Raw genomic sequence first — 19,942 nt, forward strand, 5'->3', positions numbered from 1 at the left:
AAGTTTATTAAGAGCACAATGCTATGCTTTTGAGTGTCTAATATAATAGTTTATTTTCTACTACTTTCTTCTTCTTCCAGTCAATGTTGAACATTGTGAACTATTTTAAATTTTGGTGCCTAATGAATTTAGCCCTATTATTTCTCTGTATATATGATTTCCATAAACATAATAATCTATAGCGCATATGCATATTTTTGCATATCTTTTCTTCAGTTTTCCTAACACTTTTCCACTGTTCACTTTATGTGGAGAGAAATGATTGGTTAAAGCATGATGTATTTTTAGGGAATTTTGATGCAATCTTTCACAATGCTTGTCAGAATGTTGCAGAATCCTTCATATCACAGGAATTAAAATAATCCTTAACATTGTGGCAAAATATTAAGACTACAATTCTTTTCTATTATTATTCATCTAAGTTCATATATAAAATTTCTTAAGTGCTGAGCAGAAACTGCTATTACAGGTATGTTTAGGTTTGACATTTAAGTGAAAAACAAGTGTAATTTTTAAAATGTATTAAAAAGAGTAGCAGTGAACTTACTTTAAAATGAGTTTAAAGCCTATTTATGGACTTCCTTAACAATGCTAATTTTGGGTAGGTTTTGTTGTATGTTTTCTGATATTGTGAATAACACTGCTTTGGACTTACACTTCTATTTAAGGATTTTTTTTATATGTGAAAGCTACAATTTTTATATTGAATTTTAATATATTCATATTTCTATCTTTTTACCTTTATCTTATTTATTTATTTTTATGTGGTGCTGAGGATCAAACTCAGCACCTTGCATGTGCTAGTTGAGCCACTCTACTGCTAAATGACAACCCCAGCCCCTATTTGTATTTCTTTTGGTTTTTAATGTTTATCTATATAATAGCAATGCAATTCCACCAAGTTTGTTTCAAATGCTCTATGGTCTTAATGCCTGGTCACCTCAAAATATGTTCATTAAAAACCCTACTCTTCAAGGTGATAATACTAGGAGACAGAGCCTTGGCGTGGTGATTATATCATGATAGCTAAGCCCTCTGAATAGAATTAGTGCCTTTATGAAAGAAGCCTCCGAGCTCCACCATGTAAAGATACTGTTAGAAGCCACTGTCTATGAGAAGGCAGCTCCTTTCCAGACATCAAATCTCTCACAATGCCTTGAATTTGAAATTCCCAGACTTCAGAATTGAGAGACAACAATTAGTTTTTATGAAATATTTACTCTATGGCAGGTTGTTATAGCAGCCCAAACAGTCTAAGACAGTTGTCAGACTCATGGCAGCCCCTGCTGAAAGGATGCACATTTTAATTATTATTTTTTTTTTTTTTTTGCTTACTGTGGTAAAGCACTTGGGGGATATGGGAGCTTATTTCTTGCAATAAATCATAGCTTTCTAAAAGGAAATTATTCACTGTTTCCCTGTAGTTTCTTTCTCTAAGCTGTTTATGTTAAATCCCCAAATGTAATGATTAACTGAAATTTAGAGATTTAGAGAGGAGTCAATAATGAAGATTTGGGAGAGAAGGAGAAGGGACTTGGTGGAAAGTAATAATTTTAGATGGACTTAACTGATATAAATGTTATTTTTAGGTTAGAATTTAAGAGTGTTTATTCCAATCTCAGTAAGACATAGATTCTTCTACTCCTTCACTGAGCAAAATTTTAATGGAGACTACATGACAAGTTTTGAAACAATATCCCTTTAAAAATGTTAGACTGAATCTTTTGCTTCTAATCTTACATGACACATAAAATTTTTATTTATTTATCTATTTAATTTTTCTTTCATTAAGGCATTTCCATTCATGGTATATTCAGAGTTAAGATTTATGAGTCTTTGGAGAAAAGCAATGGATGTGACAGTCATCTTGACATTATTGAACTTATGATTAACTTTCTCACATAGACTATAGACTATAGACTATAATAGACTATAATAAATACCCTTAAACATTTTGCTCTTAAGTATCCAATAGAATTTATCTATCTTCATTGTTATTATAAGTAGCAAGAGGTAGCTGGGCTTTATTAGGAATATTAACAATAATGGTTAATATATTTATGAATAAACTAATATTTCAGTTGTTGTATTAATGGTTTTATCATTTGATTACTCAACATTATCAGATGTTGTCATTTATTATTATGTTCATAGAAAAGGATCATTGAATGAATAAAATGAGTATGTCCTTTTACTTAGAAATTTATTTTAATAGCATGGGAGAGAAAGCAAGAGTGATCACACCAAGATGGAATTAAAAGTAGCTAAACTCAAGAATGGATCAGGACAAACAACTGTAATGTGGAAAAAGAGTAAGGGAAATTATGTAGGGAATGAATGATAGATTTCTGATCTATAAAAGTAGGTAGTGATTTTCCCATTAACCGAGAGACTAGTAGTAAAATGATATCTGAGAGTTCAGAGGTGAAAAATAATGACCAAATTGTGGAATTGTAAAGTTAGAAGTTCACGAAAGACAAACAAGTAAAGAAGGCAAGTAGGCATTTGGATATTCAAACATGAGAAGCAGAAAAGATAGTTGGATTAAGATCAGAGATTCTTTGAGTCTTTGGTATATGAAATTGTATGAACATAGAAAAACTATTACATAATGAAGTTGTTTAACTCATGCGTTTTTAAATATGCATACTTATTCAAATTCAGAGGTAAAGAGATAATATTTTAAATTGTTTATGTATCATGCATAGTATTTCAATGACTGTAAAAATGTACCAAGGAGAATGTGATGTGGGATACATAAATATAATAATTAGTATTACATTTTCCCAGTTTTTTTTTCTATGAAAAACATAGCATCTTGCTCTAGTGAGTGATTTCATCTTTGGACAGATAAATTATTTCTTTAACATGTTTCTAAATGGAAGAAAAATAGTTCATTTTATAATCAACAGAAGAGCAATAATTAGAACCTAGCTCTAGGACAAAATGATAGGCAGATTATTTGATTGGATTGTGGCTCTTCCTTTACATGATCATTTATGGCATGCACACTTTTCAAAACAATCAATCATTTTATTACCTTCATTTTTCTTGACTTTAAGGAGTGTATAATCACATGTAATATGTGGCATATGCCAAATAAAGGGATATAGAAACTACTTTAAAAGAAGAAATAATCTGGCTCAATGTAAAACCTTGAAGAAGACAGGAAGAGGTAATGTTTACCAGCAAAGGGTGTTAATTTTTAATCCCAGTAACTTATATTTATTTTTCTTTAAAATGTATTCACAATCGGATGACTTAACCTCATCTTATGCTACAACCTTGTTCAGGCCATCACTATCTTTATTCCAAAGAGTTCAAATTCTTTTCCTGAAAGTTGCTCATGGTTCTTGCCTGATCCTTTAGGCTGGATCTCCATGAAGTGGTCACAACGATCCCTGTAAAATGCGAGCCAGTTGATGCCATTATCTACTCAAAAGTCTCCAAAACTAAGAACTTACTCTCCAAGTTCTACAAGGACCTTCTGTGCCTAGACTATCATTAGGACTCTACTCATCTCAGGTGACTTTTCTTGTTACTTTTGCGTCACTACAATGGACTTAGTACTGTTTTTCACACATGCTCCAAGTCTCAGGGCTTTTGCATTTGCCATTTTTCTGTGAGATCTTCCCCAATAACTCTTCCTGTTCCAATACCTTGCCTCCTTTCTTGTTTCACGGTTCTCAGAAAATGACAGCATGTTCTGACATAAGAGGTCCTTTATTTTATTATTATTGTAATAGCTTTATTCACACACCAAAATTCACTTCCTTCATCTATACACTTTGAAGAACTTTGGTATTTTCAGTTTTTCAACCCATCATCACAACCTAATAAAAAAAGGAGAACAGGGAGAATCCTAGGCAGCAATTAAGCTGTTCTTGTCTCTATCAAGTTAGATTTTGTGGAGATATGGTATGAAAAGAATAATAGAAAGTCTTTTGTGATTAGCTTATTTCACATAGCACAAACTTTTCAATGTACATCCATGTTGGGACACATCACCTTTTCTTCATTTCTGAACACTATATAATATTACATTGTATATATTTATCATATTTTTATCTGTCCATCAGGGCATATTCATTTGGGTTGTTTGCACTTTTTGTTTCATGGATAGTGCTATTATAATGTTTGCATACATGTTTTTGAGTGTCTATCAGAATGTGTGCTACTTATCTCCATCAATAAGAATTTAACTCTAAGAGGACAGATTTTATCAGTTTTATTTACCTATTAATTCCCATTAATAAGAAAACTGCCTATAACCCAATAAGAACACAACAGCATTTATTTAGTTTTACAAAATGACTGGGGAAAAAAAGGCAGAGTTCTATAAATATGCAACAATAAGTTATGCACAATTTAACATAATTTCAGTTGGATTGCAGGCAGGTGAAAGAGAAAGTCGACCATTTAGTAGGATCACAGTTTTACTGATATATTGTTCTTTGTTGTTTTATTAATTCATTGTAATTATATACAAAATTATGGTTCATTTTGACATAAATACACGTGCATGGAATATAATTTGTTCCTGTGATCGCAGGAACCTAGGATGGAGGCTGAAGGAGCTTCATTAACTTACCCAAACTTACATGTCTTAGAAGAGATAGAGCCAGATTTTGAGCCTACATATTCTGGCTCTAATATCTAGACTCTTAATCAAAAATTTAGATGGACCACTTTAGTAGTTATCACATCATATTCACCTAAAATATTGGCGAATTTTCATAGTTTCTCCCCTGTCCGTTTGCCCCTAGATGTCTGCATTTATAGTTGGTATATGCATTATCACTTATGACTTTCAGCAGAGTATACAATGTTCATGAATCCTGAGTCTCCATCCTCCTGCAGAGTTTCTCAGCTAAGCAGTATTCTGAAACTAAATATAACTTATTTTCTTTGGTATTCCACTAGCACCACAAACCAAGCATGCCAGAAGTCAAATTCACTACCTCTCACTTAGCATATGTGCCATTACCAATATCTCTATTATTAGTTATTAATGACAGAAAAAATATATTTGTCCAAAATAGAAAAACTAGAATTGCATTTGCCTTCTGTATTCTCACAACATATTCCAAACCTTCTATTGATCAAACTCTATAGCTTCTGCTTTTTGAATAATTCTCAGGTTTATCTCTATTCATTACACATTAATCTCTTGATTCTTAATAATTGGGTCAGTACACTAATAAAGATAATAAATTTGCGGCCTCTAGTAAGTAGTACCTTCAATTCATACACACTACCACAAACAGGATATTTTTTTTAAAAAAAAGTATCATCATATTTATATTCTATTGTAATCTCTTGGGGGGATTCCAAATAACTTTCATGACCATTTCCACATATGCCATTCCTCAGCCTCACTCTTGCATCACATTTAAGTTTATGATGTTTATTATAATAAATGAAATAAAGATTATTAAGGAAGTCGCATAGTTTGAGTCAAGTATGATTTGCCACAGACTAATTTTTTATGCTTTAAATTATACATTTGACTAAAATTTTCAATTTGAAAATTCAGGAAATATACTCTTCCTCTAGAAATTCAATCTGGGCTCTAGAATTCACTTATTCAGAAGTTTATCTTTAAAAAAAATTATATAATATGTAATTCAATCTCATATCATGGCTTTATCTTTTATTGCAACTTTTTATAAGATACTGTTTAATAGGCTATCAATTTATTGAGGGAAGATACCATATATTATTTGAGCTGATATCCTAAGGACTTAACATTATGCCTGCAATACAGTAGACACAAACACATGATTGCTTGTTAAATGAATTTAATGTTGGTTCATACAGATATTGAGAAATTATCAGGTACTGTGAAGATAAGTACTTTGTTTACAGATAACTGAATAATAAGTTAAGTCTGGAAAAGAACTCTTCATCTTTGGATTTCTGCTCTAGGAATTACAAACTGTGCTTTAGGTCAGCCCATAAAGAGGAGGCTAGCAAAACATCATTATTCCTTGTCACGTATTAACAACAGTTACACTCTTTGTTTGTTATCTTCTTCTTGGAAGTAGTAGTGCTTCTTAAAATATTCTTAAGTCTAGAGAGTTTTGCAGTAACTTTATTTCAGGAAACACTGGGTATGAAGTGCTGAAATAGAAACAGTTGACCTAATCTTGTGGTAGAAATGAAGGCATGAGCTCCACTAATAACTATGGAAATGTAATTATCAAATTGTAGCATTGTTCATGCAGAGAATAATTGAGTGCTTCTATATTTATTTAAAAAACTAGTATAGATTATACATAAGTGACTATGTATAATCTATATACAGTGTGAATTTTCTTTTCAGTGTTATGTAACTGGCATACAAAGTTTCCCTGTGTGTGTCATTGAAAATGCTCCAAGGCTGAAGAATTTCATAGTTGTAATTATTTCCCAAAGTTTTATTTCTTATATAATTTCTTTGCTAAAAACCCAGTGTATAATTTTGTGATAAAGGATCTAACATAAATCTTTAGATCATCCCCTAAAATTCAGATTTCAAGATTCAGTACTTAATAAGTGAAAATGGACAAGTTATTTCTTTTGTCTGTGCTTTGCTCTTTCATCTGTATCTAGGGAATACTACTGCTACTACTACTACTACTAATAATAATAATAACAATAACAATAACTATAGTATGCAATTATCTGAAGCTTAAAAGTATGAAACACATCAATCATTGAGGAGTTTAAACATACTATTTTTGTAAATTGGTCAACTACGTTAGTTATCATTGAGGGTCACCATCACTCTATATTCCATATTTGCTGGTGCTCCTCATTGTAAGTAAGTCTAGTAACCAAGAGATTACTTCTAATAAAAATACATATCTGCATTAATACTGTCTTTATGCCAAAGAATTCCACAAATTTATTAGTTAATTGCAAAAATTAAGAAGAAAAACCTGCATGGAATAGGTAGATCTTAAAATGGGCTTTCATATCTAAATGATATCTTCTTAGAAGAATGTTGTCTCTATCTCTCTTTTTCCATCTCTCTCTCTCTCTCTCTCTCCTCTCCCTCCTCCCAAGTTTCTTTCTGCACTCTGATCTCAACACAATCCAATCTCCTCTGAGCATGGGTCAGAGTGTGTGAAATGCATGTAGGTACATTTCATAGGTAATGTGGCGAGCTACATGCAAATGGATCAATTTAAATGAAGCACGTCTGAGTTCATCTGCTTTATAAGTTGGTTTTACTTAGATTTCTTTTTTCTTTTCACCAGGTCCTTCATTTAGTTAAAAAAAAATGAAAATCACGGTAAACCTTGGAAAGAAATCTTCTAATTAAATTTACAAAAAAACCCTATTCTAATCTATGCATATTTCTTGAAAACTACAAATAGTTTATTCTTTAACATGTCAGCTGGGTTTCCTCAGTCACATAAAAGTTAGTTTCAGAGACTAATTTTAATGTCCAGAAAACAAAGTATTTCCACTAAATTGCAGCCACATTTCTTATGTTCATGTCACATGGTCTGCTTTTGCAGTAACCCTATATAAACTTTTGCACAAAGTGAATTTACTTTATACAATAGAATATGCTGGATGTTTGAGCCAGGAGATTGAAACATGACTAGCATGACTGTAGAAATAAAATGATTTCGTGGTTACATTGTATAATTAAGTCTTTTTTTTAAAAAAAAAATTAAGCCTAAATTTAACTAGTATTCCATTTTCATTCTTTTTTTCTGTGTACTGTTTAATAAAATATTTCCCAATTATCAACTATTTGTCTCAAGCACACACACATTTTTGTTGTCTTATAGTAGAGTTGGTGGGTAATTAGTTTTTTGTTTTCACATGGTTATTTCTTTTTGTGATAAAGAAAATTTCCAATGCTATTTTTCTGTCTTCTCTGTTAATATATGCATCATCAACTATAAAGAAACATCCAATTAAGAAGTGCACAAATCAACAACCAGTTTGTGACTATAGTTATGAAGTTGAATTTTATACTCTAGCCATGGAATTAATACCATCCCCCACCAAAAAAGGAAATATTTGCTTGGTAAAATTTGCAATTAGCAGTTTGGTTGTAAGAGCTTCTTTCCATGCTCATACAATTTTGTTGTGATTTTGTGATTTTTGTGTAGAAACCTTGAATTTGATACTACCATTAAGAAGTGGGAGCTAAAATTTGTCTCTACAAGTTGCCAACAGAACCAATCAACAGGGTAAATGCAGACACAGCATCAATCTTATTAACTGGTATAAGACATCTGTTACCTGCGACTCTCTTCCAAGGCAATTTCAAAGTAAATAAGATTCCAACCAAACCTACTTTGACATTGACTACCTACCTAAATGAAGACCTGATTTATGCATATGTGCAAAAATAGTGGTTTTGCAGACATTGCCAAATCAACCATCTGAAAGAAAGATCACCGTCATCCAGGAAACATTTGAAAGAGCCCCGAGAGTCTAAAATTAAAAGCACATGTTAAGAAAGGACAGAAATAAAAGTGTGATCAGTAACCATTTGAGATAACAAAAAATAATCAAATCACAAATCCATGATTTTTTTTGTATAACATGTATTTTCTTTTTTTTTATTGGTTATTCAAAACATTACAAAGATTGCAGAATCACATCGGTTACACATCCACATTTTTACATAATGCCATAATAGTAACTGTTGTATTCTGCTACCTTTCCTATCCTCTACTATCCCCCCTCCCCTCCCCTCCCATCTTCTCTCTCCATGATTTTTATAGGAATATCTCTATGGTATTGGATAGAGAACATCCAAGAATTATCAAAAGTAATATCAATAACATAAAGAATAAGGATGTAAATATAGCTCTACTAGAAAAAATAGGAAATAAAAGGCAAGAAGGGTACTAGAAAAAAGTTTTCAAAATTTTTCCAACTTCACTAATAATCAAAAATATCATTACTTATAATAGTGGAAACAAAACAGAAATAATTTAAGTATGGGTAAGGGTGATTTATTATTGATATTCAAATGTGTGTCCTATGTGAATTATAATTATGACAGTATTTCTTTCTCAAACTTGGAATAATGTTCTCAAATTTAACTACACACTGAAATTAATATATCTTCATAAATATTATCTATTGTAGTACATTATATCATATAATTTTACACCATATTAATCTTACTCTAGGATAGTTGTGTATATCACAGCTTTTCCTTTGCCTCACATTAGTAATTATTCTCAGGTTTTGTTAGGCATCTTGAAAAATGACTACTTGCTTTATTATTATTAATTATTATTGTTATCATTGCTATTTTATTGTGATAATGACATGTAACATAAATTCTCTTACTGAAGTTTTAAGTCTGTCCTGCCATAGGCCACAACCCAGATCAATCTTTGGTATATTATGGTGAGAGACTATCCATCTCTGCTGATAATTATCATTTGGGCTGGTTTCTGATTAATTAATATTTATTTATGCTTACATTCCCTCTGTGTTTCATAAAGACTTCATGAAAATATCAATAATCAAACTCATTTAGCATGTGAAGCCACGTTTCATTTTGGCTGGTGTTCAATGTTTGCATGTCATAATAAATAGCTCTGCCAAAAATGTTACAGCCTGGAAGGTATATTTTTAGATTGTTCATCCAAGGAGATTTTAAAACAAAGTCAAACAAGTTCTGGATACATTTATCCGTGTTTTCTCACCACATAATAAGAGTGCAAAGAGCAAAGGGAACTGATCTTTTAGCTCTGGGCAACATGTGGTTATCACTAGAGTATACAGTCTGAAGATTGAAGTGGGCTTCAACTTGTCACTGTCCCTCTGCCTGCTGTTTAGCACAATAAAGGGCTAGAAAGGCAGCAGTAAAAAGTGCAGCCCTGGATAATAGAGGAAAACATACAGTTCTCTTTATGTCTGTTAATAGGGCATGACAATTGTTCCCAAGCTGCCTGGAAGCCATTGTTCCCTGTTACTCTGCAGTGCTGCATTGAAGCAAAGACAGACACAGTTACTTAACTAATGCAAGCAAAGCTTTTGCCCCACCCTGGAGATGCCAAATGCTTAGAGCACTCATGGGTTTCAGAAAGTATAAGGGATTTTTTTTTTTTTTAGGCAGGTAAAGTAATGCCTTATTTTAACTCAATTTATTTGAAATAGATCGTTCTGCTTAGACTTGAAAAAAAGGTTTTGTTTTAGAAACTGTAATTGCTGTATGAAATGATACAAGACAAGGGCTTTGTTTCTTATAAGGGGGAATGCACATTTATCAAAACATTCGATAATTAATATCATTTAACAGAAATTTGTAGTTTTCTATGTTCTTGTTGAATTTTCATTTAGTTACAAAATTCTCATAGTAATATTGTATTGTGTGTTTGTGTATACATATATTACTATCCATTTTACAGGTAGAAAAAGAAAACTCAGGCAAACTAAATAATTTGCCTACCAATATAGAAATAATAATGAACACATTAAGGGTTCAGTCCATGAAAAACATTCAGAAGGAGAGCAAGATGCTTCTACTAGATTCCATTATTATTTTTTCCAATTATTTAATTTTGTAAAAATAAAAATAACATAAGGTGTAATGCTGTACCCATTTTAAGCATACCATTCAGTAGCATTAAATATATCTATAATATTGTATAACCATTACCAATATTATCTCCTTAATGCTTTTTATCTTATAAAAGTGAAAATCTAAACCACTAATGGATAATTCCCCATTCACCCCACCCTCCTGCCACTGGAAACCACCATTCTGCTTTATGTTTCTGTGATTTTTAACTATTTTATGTACTTCAAATTAACGAAAGTATATATAATTTCTGTATTTTTTTCTGCTTTTTGTTGATTGACTGAATGGAATAGAATATAGAGCCTAGAAATAACATCATGTGTATATCTCCTAAGCACGACATCGTCAAGCTTCATCCACGTCATAGCATATATCAGTACTTAATTCTTGTTTAAGGCTTCCTAATGTTCCATTGCATGCACACATCCATTTATCCATCCATGGACAGCTTGGATTTGTTCCATGTCTTAGTAATGCAAACAAATCAACAATGAACATGGGTGTAACAATATCAGTACTCTGCTTTTGATTTTGGGGAGGCACATACCCAGTGCTGAATCCTATGGTAAATTTATTTTTATTTTTTGAGCTACCAGTATATCTCATTCAGTATTTGTGCTGTTTTACATTCTCCCTAGCAGTGTACAAATTTTCCAGTTTCTCTGTGTCATTATCAAAGCTTATATTCTATTTATTTTATAGTAGCCATCTTAACGAGAGGGAGGTGGTATCTCTTTGGTGGTGTGAATTTGCATTTTCCTAATGGTTACTGATGTGGAGCAATCTTTTCCAGTGCCTATAGACCTTCTGATATGTCTTCCTTAAAAATGTCTATTCACGTCTTTTGTTCAGTTTGTTTTGTTTGTGTTACTGTTGAGTTTTAGGAGTTCCTTCTACACACTGGACAATGATAATTGATTTACAGATATTCTGTCCATTTGTGTTGGTTGCCTTGTCACCCTCTTCATAATGATGTTCAAGGACAATTTTCATGGCATTCAGGTTGCAGATTTTTTTCTTTACTTATTTGTGCCCTTGGTATTATACACAAGAAATTATTGCCAAAGCCAATTCCATACATCTTTTACCCACTATATCGTTACAAGACTTTTTATAGGTCTAATTTTTAGATTTTTATCTTTGTTTTGGGGGGGATAAATTTGTACATGCTTTTAGGAAGAGTTCAAGTTTAATATTTATATAGTTAGTTATCCCAGGTCTATTTGTTTAAAACACTGTGTTTTCCCTTTTGAATTGTCTTGGTTTGCTTTTCCAAAATTTTTTGGAGATATATACATGATATTATTTTTAGGCTCTATATTGTATTCCATCAGTTTATATTTCCATATTTATGCCAGTACAACACTATTTCAATGTGTACAGCTTTGGAATATGTTTTGAATCTGAAAGTGTGAATCTTCTATTTTTTTTTTCAAAAAATTGATTTTGCTCTTCGGAATCCTTGAGATTTCATTTAAATTTGGATCATTTGAAAAAAAAAGACACATGAACTTGAGTCTTTAACTACCTTGATTAATTTCTGAGTATTATATTATTTTCATTTTTAGAATCTAGGGATCAAACCTAAAGACACTGAACTACATTCCAATCCCTTTTTAAAGGTCTAACTAAGTTGCTCAGGGCCTGGCTAAGTTGCTGAGGCTGACCTCAAATGTGCAATTCTCCTGCTTCAATCTCCCAAGCTGCTGGGATTACAGGCAGGTACCACCATGCCAGGTGTACAACATTCTTTTTGATGCTACTATAAATAAAATTGTCTTCATACTTTCCCTTAAGAGTTGTTCCTTGTTACTATATATACCCAGCCAATTTTTAACATATTAATATTTCATCTTGCTACTTTGATTAACTCATTTATTATTTAATGTCTTTTTTTAAACCATAATTCGGGTTCTAATGGAGATTGCTTTGAATCTGTAGATCAATTTGATTAGTAATGATGTCTTAGCATATTGTCATTTTGTCTATAACATGGAGTGTATTTCCTTTCACTTACATATTCTTTGTTTTTTCACCAATATTTTATAGTTTTTTTAAGTTTTTTTTATAAGTTCATAATAGTTAGTTTTATTTTGACACAATCATACATACATGAAATTTAATTTGCCCCATTTCAGTCCCCACTGTTTCCTCTTCCCCTTCTCTTCTTTCTCCCCTATTCCACTTCCTTTACTGGACTTCCTTCTATTTATTTCCTCATTTTATTAATTGGTACTTTATATATGTATGTGTGTATGTATAAATATATGTTTTTTCTTCTTTTTAAAATTTTTGCTGTATGAGTCTTCCATATTCTGGTTAGGCTATTTTGATATCATTCTAAGTGGAATTGTTTTTAAAACTTCCTTTTCAGATTGCTTATTATTACTATACAAAAACACTGATTTATTTTTTCTTTTTTAGACAGAGAGAGAGAATTTTTTAATATTTATTTTTTTAGTTTATTTTTTTTTTTTTTTAGCGGACACAACCTCTTTATTTGTATGTGGTGCTGAGGATCAAAGCCAGTGCTGCATGCATGCCAGGCGAGCGCGCTACCACTTGAGCCACATTCCCAGTCCCACTGATTTATTTTTTCAACTGGTGGCAGTATCCTAACCGTCTGATTAATCCATGTATTATTTCTAACACTTTTGTTTTGTGAAATCTTTAGTGTTTTATACACAAATGGTCTATTATCTGTAAGTAACATCAATTTTGCTTCTTTCTTTTTAATGTGGATTTTAAAATATATTGTTCTTTCCCAGGTGCTCTGGCTAGAACTTGCAGCAATCTTGTCTTGTTATTTTTCTAAGGAAAAATCCTTTAGTCTTTCCCATTGAGAATGATGTTTCTTTGGATTATTCATGCATGGGTTTCATTAGGTCAAGACAGATCTTTCTATTCCTTCTGTGTTGGTTATTTTTATTATGTAAGGGTATAGAAACATATCAATTTTATTTCCTGCATTAATTGAGATAATCAGATGTTTCCTCCATAAAAATATTCAGAAGGAGCTATATAATTTTTAGTATTGGAAAAGTTAGAGGAGAATCTATATGAACTAGTAGCATGAGTTCCTGTTAGAAGTTCCTTAGGCTTCATCGGTTAAGCTGTCAATTTAAGGTTTTTCTTATTTAGGAGGCTTAATCAATAAATCAATCTATTTATTGTGATAGATTTATTGAGATTTTCTTTTTCTGAATGATTTTGTCTAAATCTAAAAGTTGTGGTGGTTACTAAAAATTTTTCCATGTCATTAAAATTATTCATTTGTTAGCCAGTAATTTCCTATAGCACTTGTTTACAATTTTTTTTTTAAGTTATGGAAAATCGCTATAAAAGGCCTCAGATTTTTTACTGATTTTAGTATTTGGGTCATCTCTTTTGTTTCAACCAAACTTGGTAAAGGCTTGTCAATTTTGTTAAACTTTTAAAAACTTTTAGATGTTATTAATTTTTCTGCATTTCTATCCACTGTTTATTCATTAATAGCTTTCCTAATATTTATTATTTTTTTTCTTTCTTCTAGCTTTGGAAATAATTTATTCTGTCAATTTTTTATTTTTAAATATTTTAATTGAGTATTTCTTGGTTTTTAAATGTGAACATTTAAAGCTACAGAATGTTCTCTTAACACTTACTTGTCTCATTTCAGTAGAATCTTTCCAGGGCAGTTGGTAAGGAAGTAGCAGAAAAGAAAAAAAAAAGTGCCTAGAAAAATCATGGGAAACATGAATAATCAGAAAAAAAGTTTTTAAGAGATCAGAGACTCTTCCAAGACTTCAGTGTTGACAGGCTGATGACACTTCTTTTCTGTCATGGTTCTTGGCCAAACAGTGCCTCCTCTCCTTTGTGATGTTTTTTTTTTCCAGTGCCAACTGGCTGGAAAAGAGACACATCCCATTTTCACATTGTTTTCAATAAGATACAGGGTTTCAACCAAAACAGACAGTAAACCAATGGTACAGAATAGAGGATACAGAGACTAATCCACAAAATTACAATTATTTTATATTAGACAAAGGTGGCAAAAACATGCATTGGAGAAAAGACAGGCTCTTCAAATAATGGTGATGGGAAAACTGGAAATCCATATGCAGCAAAATGAAATTAAACCCCTGTCTCTCACCATGCACAAAACTCAACTCAAAGTGGATCAAGGACCTAGGAATTAAACCAGAGGCCCTCGTCTAATAGAAGAAATAGTAGGCTCTAATCTTCATCAAGTCGGATTAGGCCCCAACTTCCTTAATAAGATTTCCATAGTGCAAGAATTAAAATCAAGAATCAACGAATGGGATGGTTTCAAACTAAAAAAGTTTCTTCACAGTAAAGGAAACAATCTGTGAGGTGAATAGAGAGCCTACATCTTGGGAGCAAATTTTTACCCCCCACACATCAGATAGAGCACTAATCTCTAGGGTATATAAAGAACTGAAAAAGTTGAGCACTAAAAAAAAATAATAATAATAACCTAATCAATAAATGGGCCAAGGATCTGAACAGGCAATTCTCAGAAGAAGATACACAATCAATCAACAAATATATGAAAAAATGCTCATCATCTCTAGCAATTAGAGAAATGCAAATCAAAACTACTCTAAGACATCATCTCACTCCAATCAGAATGGCCGCTGTTATGAAGACAAACAACAATAAGTGTTGGTGAGGATGTGGGGGAAAAGGCACACTCATACATTGCTGGTGGGACTGCAATTTGGTGCAGCCAATATGTAAAATAGTATGGAGATTCATTGACAAACTGTGAATGGAACCACCATTTGACCCAGCTATCCCTGTCCTCAATCTATACCCAAAGGACTTAAAAACAGCATACAACAGGGACACAGCTACATTAATGTTTATAGCAGTACAATTCATAATAGCAAAACCGTGGAGCCAAACTAGACGCCCTTCAGTAGATAAATGGATTTTTAAAAATGTGGTGTACATACATAATGGAATATTACTCAGCAATAAAGAGAATAAAATCATGGCATTTTCAGGTAAACAGAGGGAGTTGGAGGAGATAATGCTAAGTGAAGTTAGCCAATTCAAAAAAAAAAAAATTCAGAATGTTTTCTCTGATATAAGGAGGCTGATTCATAGTGGGGTAGAGAGGGGGAGCAGGGGAGGAATAGATGAACTCTAGATAGGGCAGAGGGGTGGGAGAGAAAGAGAGGGGCATGGGGTTAGAAATGATGGTGGAATGTGATGGACATCATTATCCAAAATACATGTATGAAGACACTAATTGGTGTGATATACTTTGTATACAACCAGAGATATGAAAAATTGTGCTTTATATGTGTAATATAAATAGTAATGTATTATGCTGTCATATTTTTAAAAAAGATTTTAAAAAAGTAAAAAAAAATAGAAGGGTTCAATGAACTTCAGGAACAGTGTAATATTATTAGCATTAGCTGGCTTTGTCTGCTTCTATGACCAGCATCTCAAGGAGCAATTGTCCTGGCATACTTGCAAGAAAGTAACTTTCTGCTGGTTACACTAATGTACATTGTCCTTTCATTTCACCATACAAGACTTTTTAAGAATAATTTCTTACATGGAAGGCCTGTTTTTTTTTTTTTTTTTTTTTGGTTTTTTTTTTTTTTTTGCTGTGGGGGGTGGGTACTGGGGATTGATCTAAGGGGCACCCAACCACTAAGCCACATCCCCAGCCTTAATTATTTATTTTATTTAGAGACAGGGTCTCACTGAGTTGCTTAGTGCCACACCATTGCTGAGGCTGGCTTTGAACTCATTGTCCTCCTGCCTCAGTCTTCTGAGCCACTGGGACTATAGGTATCGGTCACTGTGCCCAGCTGTTCTTTCTCTCTCTTTCCCTCTCTGTAAGAATATCTTAATTTCTTCTTCTCACTTACAAGACACTTTTGCTGGATGGAGGATTCTTCATTCATAGATTTTTTTTCCCTTAAGCACTCTTAATATATCAACCCACTGACTTCTGGGCTCCAAAATTACTGTTGAGAAATCTAATAATCATATGTGACTAGTTATGTCTCTTGCTGTTTTTGTCTTTTTCTATTTGTTTTATCTTCAAAATTGGACTTCTTATGTTTCTTAGTGTGAGTCTCTGTTGCTTAGAATGTATTAAACTTCTTACATGCTAATATTATATATTCTAAAATGTCTAATTGAAAAATTAGGGCTGGGGTTGTGGCTCAGAGGTAGAGCACTTGTATATCATGTGTGAGGCACTAGGTTTGATTAAAAAAATAGCATAAAAGTATTGTGTCCAACTAAAACTAAAAAACAAATGTTTAAAAAAAGAAAAATTAGTTAATATTCTTTAAAACTAAGAAAACAGGTAGAGTGTTTATGTGATATGTTATTTTCTTAAATAGGAAAAATAAAATCTATTATTTGTACATAATTTTGAGGTGAAATGTTTTCGTGAACTGTATTTGAATGGTTAAAGTAATATTTCTAATGAACTGTTGATTTATATTCATTCTCTATTAGGAAAAGCAATTTTGCTAAAGCTCTGTCAAACAATACAATAATATAAATATGTTTTAGTTATAAGAAGTTTCAGTAATATGGATATGACACATTCACAAATTCTTAACTACTGCTCATTATCTTTAAATTGTAAGAAATAAATTAGTCTCATACACTATTTATGAAAATGGAAACTGGCACTATTACATATTCAATTAAATTTAAAACATCTTTCTATGTTTCTTGCAAGAAAATAACTTGCATCACATGACAAACATGTTCAGCAGGGTTTGTGGCACGTACCTGTAGTATAACCTGCTTTGAAGTAGGAGGTAGGGAGATCACTTGTGCTCAGGTATTCAAGACTTCACTGGGTATCCCAGAACAATTAAAGGGAAAAAAATCATAAGTTCAAATAAACAAACTAGTACAGGCCAATGATAGACTCTATGAATCTCAGGGTTTTTTGTTTGTTTGTTTGTTTTGTTTTGTTTTTTATGAACCTTAGTAAGTCATAGTCTCTAGTTAACCAATCTCTAGTCTGAGTGGTTCTATGAAGACATTTTCTAGAAGTGATTAAAGTCCCTAATTAGTTGACTTTTGTAAGGGATATTACTGTGGACCTGATTCAATCAAGTAAGACTTTAAGATTAAAACGTAAACTTTCAAAAGAATTTCACCTGTAGATAATAACTTCAACTTATGTAGGAGAGTTTTATTCTATCCTTTACAGCCAGATTTAGAACTTAAGTTTGCCTTGCAAGTACCCACAATCCTGTAGTCTGATTATATGTAATGCATCGGCTAAAACACATACACATATATATACCCACAACCTACATATATATATCTTACTTATTCCATTTATATAAGAGTTATAAGGTAAATTTGAATTTCATTCATAGCTGACGATGCTGGACACACATCATAGTCTTATTTGGACATTTTCATGTATCTTCTTGGGAACTGTAATTTTAAGTTTTCTACAGTGAATCACTTAATTTAAAATTTAAAATGTAGTTTATGTATAACAAAATCTATCTGTTTTAATATGCAGTTATGTGCATTTTTACAAATGTGTATAGACAGTCTACAACCACCATAATCAAGATTAAAAGATTTATATAATTCTTCTGAGTCTTTCATGTACTTTTTAAACAAATCTGCCTTATACTCCCACCTAGCCCTTGACTAAAGACTTATTTGTTTTTTATCCCTATATCTTTAATTGTTGGAGAATCTCATATGGTAGAGGTAATCATATAATATATAATTTGAGTCTTGATTTTTCACTTGACATTCTTTAACATTCATAATATTACATATATCAGCAGATTATTCATCTTATTGCTGGAGAGTATCTCATTGAAGGGATCAAATAGTTTTTTTTTTTCTTTTCTGGAAGTTGAAAGGCATTTAAGATTATTTCCAGGATTTTTTTTTTATTAATAATTTTATAGTTTCATGCAAACATAACTTTTCATTACACTTTGGTAAATATCTATGAATGGAAGACCATATGTCAAAGTTATGTTTATTAGAAATTGTTAAACTTTTCAAGTTTTCTTTAAAATGTTGCTGTCACTGCAGCAAAATGTGAGCGTTTAAATAGTTTATCACACTTAGCAGTGTTTGCCATTATAAAGATTTATTTTTTCCAATTTTGTTCATTTACATAGATGTATATGTAATAGTACATAATGTGGTTTCAATTTGCATTATACAAATGATGAATGATATTTGGCAACTTTAAAAATACTTATTTGTTATCTTCATAGTTTCTTTGGTGAAATACCTATTTTAAATGATATCATTATACCTTTTATTGGAAGGTTTGTTTTCTAATTTTTAAGTTTTAAAGGTTATTCAAAAATATATATATTCTAGATGCATAAACCTTACAGGATATATTTTGATTTACAAATATTTTGTCCTAGTACAGAGTTTTGTCTTTTTAGAGTCTTATCAGTTAACATAAGATCAGAATTTTATTATTTAGTTGAAGTCCAATTCATCAATTTAGATTTTTGAGGCAATTCCTTGTAGGGTATGTAAGAAATCTTTTAATTTTTGCTAGATCATTAAGATAGCCCATCTTTCTATTCTGATAGTTCATTTATATCTTTGTTGATTTCCCTTGCTTAATCCAACTAGACTTGTCAATGTTACTGATCTTTTTGAAGAACCAGCTTTTCTTTTCATTGATTTTTTTCTATTATTTTCCTTGTTTAATTGCTATTGATTTCCTTCACTTACTTTTATGATACCCTTCCCTACCTTTGCTTTATGTTCAATTTACTCTTCTATTTCTTGTTTCTAAAGTAGAAAATTACATTAGTTTTTTAGAACATTCTCCATGTCTCATGCATGCATTTAGTGCAATATACTTCACTCTATGCATTGTTTTAGCTGCATTCCACAAATGTTGACACACACACTAGTTGTTTTTATTATCCTACATGGAACATGCTCCCCTTGGACTCTGGTATCTTGAATATTTTCTCAGTGTCTTTGGTTTCCTCCAGTTTGGGGTCTGCCTAGGCTTTGCACTTTTGCTATGCAACTTCCTCCCTGTCCTCTTAGCTTCTGGGATCTAGGGTTTTTTGTTTGTCAGTAATTTAGGGATTAAAAATCTTGGCCATTATTTCTTCAATTTCTTCTGTGCTGTTTTCTCTCTTATTCCAGTTATGCATTGGCTTTCTTGTCTGAAGTTGTCTTAAAACAAATATTTTATACTTTTTATGCTTATTATTATTATTTTTTGTGAGGCATCTCCATAGTGAGGCATGGCCAAGTTTCCTTCTCACAGTTCTGATGGTATCTTTTCAGGTAATGTTCTTTCCTCTGCAGACTGCTTTGTGCTCTCTAAGAGATACATATCTGCTAGGATTTCCCAGAAAGCAACTGTTGTACTCTTTC

Source organism: Spermophilus citellus (assembly GCF_964194105.1).
Source record: "Spermophilus citellus genome assembly, chromosome: 2".
In the NCBI taxonomy this organism is placed as follows: domain Eukaryota; kingdom Metazoa; phylum Chordata; class Mammalia; order Rodentia; family Sciuridae; genus Spermophilus; species Spermophilus citellus.